Source organism: Octopus bimaculoides, chromosome 14 (genome assembly GCF_001194135.2).
Source record: "Octopus bimaculoides isolate UCB-OBI-ISO-001 chromosome 14, ASM119413v2, whole genome shotgun sequence".
NCBI classification, from domain to species: domain Eukaryota; kingdom Metazoa; phylum Mollusca; class Cephalopoda; order Octopoda; family Octopodidae; genus Octopus; species Octopus bimaculoides.
In genome coordinates this window covers 58,261,574-58,264,987 of record NC_068994.1, presented here as the reverse complement: position 1 = coordinate 58,264,987, position 3,414 = coordinate 58,261,574, and the positions used below count along the sequence as shown (strand labels likewise).

Below are 3,414 nucleotides of genomic sequence, written 5' to 3'. Positions count from 1 at the left end.
ATATATATAATGCATATATATACGGATATGTAGTATGCGTATATATATGTGTGTGTGTGTGTGTGTATATATATATATATATACGTATACATACATACGCCTATGTGTGTGTGTTTGCGTGTATGCGTGTTGGTGTATGTGTTAACGTGAAATACATGTTGTCTCTTCCTTCGTGACTCATTTATGGAATCTGGCATACGCCTGTCTCATTTCCCATATTGTACCTGACAGATTCTCTTTCATTTATATCGCATAGACACCAAAATGTATATTTTTGTAAATACGTGTGTGCATATATATATGAATATGTATGTGTGTATGTATGTATGTAAGAACATACTTGCATATGTGTATATGTATGTACGGTTGTATGCATGCATATACTTACAGACACTCACACACACACACACACACATAGATAGATAGATAGATAGATAGATAGATAGATAGATAGATAGATAGATAGATAGATAGATAGATATCCATACGCGTGTTTATTATGCTTAGTCATCCTTCATCTTAATCAAAGGTCGATCTTGCATTGCACTAATTTCAAATGTATTACTTAGATTTAAAAGCCTCATCTTGCTTTTAACTCCATCATTACATGTCACTCAGCACACTTCTATAACAGCTGCCTACAATCTTTGCGTCGTTTTCCTTTTATTTATTTCCTTTTCTACATTTGTATTCATTTCTTAGAATGCAAATCTGTTTCAATAACCCTTTCGCGATATTTCTGTTTATTCTGGAGACAGTATGAACGTCACAGCATCTCGTTTAACATTTCGTAATAAACCTGAGGCTTTAATCTATGTATGAAAATAAGAGTTTGTAGCTATAGCATCCAGTTGCAAATTCTGTTCGCAGCCATTTTACTCCGTTCACATGGTTTCAGAGGTATGGCCAAACTGGGGCACTACTTTTTAGGGTATCGTCGATTAGAATAATCCCAGTACATATTTTATTCCCTGGTAATTATTTTATCGACTTTGGATTGGAGAAATAACCTGATCGAGGTTTACACTCAAAACCTTATGTATTTAGTTGAGGGACATTCTCGCCGCTAGAACATCATTCGTGACACCCCTTCTACGAACCTCTTCTAATCGGTTAATTCTTTCCGTTTGGTTATTCTCTGCAAATATCTAACCGATGTAATATTCTAACTTTTTCGCTTTATCCATGACCTCTTTCCCCAACGCAAATGTTGTAGAGTATGAAATCTGTCGGTTCCCTTTTAACTAGATCCGGTTTCTGAAATCTTTCTGCAACAAAATCGGTTCAGCTCCCAGTAGCTAGGTCCCTATTTATTGAACTGTTTTAAGTTGACGGTATCGTTTTTGGGTTTATGGTCCGTGTAGCCTGCTTTCAAAAACGGAATTTAAACTGACAGACAGACAAACAGAGATACGGACAGACGAACAGATAGATAGATAAGATAGATAGATAGATCGAAAGATAGATAGATAGATAGATAGATAGATAGATAGATAGATAGATAGATAGATAGACAGACAGGCAGACAGACAGATAGACGGATAGATGGATGGATTGAGTGAAATTGTGAGAGGCAAAGAGAGGAGTTGTAAATCTAAGAAAAACTGATGAATTTGCCGTGATAAATGATTTATTATATTGATGGGAAAGTTTTGGTTTTAATTTCGTTGCTGCCGAGATTTTAAGCAACAAATCCAGCGAAAGCAACAACAACAACAACAACATCAATAAAAGTAAGAATGGGCTTCGTTGAACAAAAAGATTCATGCATTCGATATGTATCCTGTATTCCTTGATTTCTGTTTTTTTCTTTTTCTCTCTGCAAAACATCATATTAGCAATCTTCTTCATGTAATCATCACATTCTTAACCTCGCCAATCGATTTGTCAATAATCATTATATTAAAGAGTTCCTTTATATTAATACTTTACACTATTATTATTATTATTATTATTATTATTATTATTATTATTATTATTATTATCACGAGCTTTCACTTCACTACCAAGGACAGCTCTGTGTGCCTTGGGTATGTGCTGTGGTTTGCTCTGATGCTCTTATTTTTACTATATTTTCAGTTTTTAGTTGTTACTCCATAGTGTTGGCATAGCTGCCAGTGTATATAAGTCCCAGCTATGTCGTGTCTGTGAATATATTCCTTCTTAGCCAGGAATAGGTAGCCAGAGACAATATAACTTATTGTTTCTTCTCCATCTCCACATACTCTGCAGTTACTTGTATTTCTTTTCATTGCAGGATTTTGGTAATTTCTGGAGGGAAGGCGTCGATCTTGTTCTATTATTACTATTATTATTATTATTTTTATTATTATTATTATTATTATTATTATTATTATTATTATTATTATTATTATTATTATTATTATTTTATTTTGCACAGCATCTAACGCCAGATATGCACTACGGTGTCACCTGTTCACTTCCAGTGAACTAAGATAACACCCTTCCTATTTCGAGCACCATCCGGAGTATTCGAGCGGTTCCAAGAAGTGCTGTGTTCTGCAAGTGTTCCACCCTTATTGCAACCCCTATTTATTCCATGTACTTCTCAAGATTTTCACTTGCTGTTCCCGGCACTTATTTTCAGTGTCCACAACTGCTCACCATCATCATCATCATCATTATTATTATCATTATTATTATTATCATCATTATTATTATTGTTGTTGTTGTTGTTGTTGTTGTTGTTGTCGTCGTTGTCATCATCGTCATCATCATCATCAAAACATTTCGTTTTGCTATATTAGAGTTTTATGAAAGTGCAAGTCATCCTCAAATACCTCTGGCAGCAGTGTATATACATGTGTATGTGTGTGTGAGTGCGTATTTTATGTACGTGTGTTAGTGAACAAATGAAGTAATTCAGCACTCAATACATTTGGTCAGCGTTACATGCACTTAAAAAAAGATCGACTTAATAAGACGTTGATCGATATTACTGAAAGTTTCGTAGGCGCGTAGGACAAGTCTATTCCATAAGATTTTTGGAGGTAGAATGGAGGGTTTGAAAGATAAGCAAGATGACTTCTATATGTTTAGGCCTTTCTTTGTCAATAAAAAAAAACAGAGAAACAATGTGACGCGCTTTGGTAACATTAGTACCACTGTCCTCACAAACACAGACCTCAACAATTAGAAAGTTTTTTGAAGTAATTGACTTGTGTGCTATTTAATATACTGTTACTCGTCTGTTTTCTTCAAACACACGCCATTGACCGCATAACTCCTCAGAATTAGTACTCACAACAAAATCAATCTACCAGTGAAAGACAGAAATTTTAATAGCATTGATGATATTATTATGACTGGCATTATACTACCTTACAATTTCCACAAAAGAAATAAACCGGACACAGACACAGACAAACAGACACACAGATACACACACACACA

The 3,414-nt window shown here is 34.6% G+C and overlaps 1 protein-coding gene across 1 annotated transcript in view; it reads left to right on the top strand.

The window, feature by feature from the left end:
- The window catches only part of LOC106868611 (histidine decarboxylase), a 39,976-nt gene that overhangs the window by 618 nt on the left and 35,944 nt on the right, over positions 1-3,414 (top strand). The window lies entirely within an intron of this gene.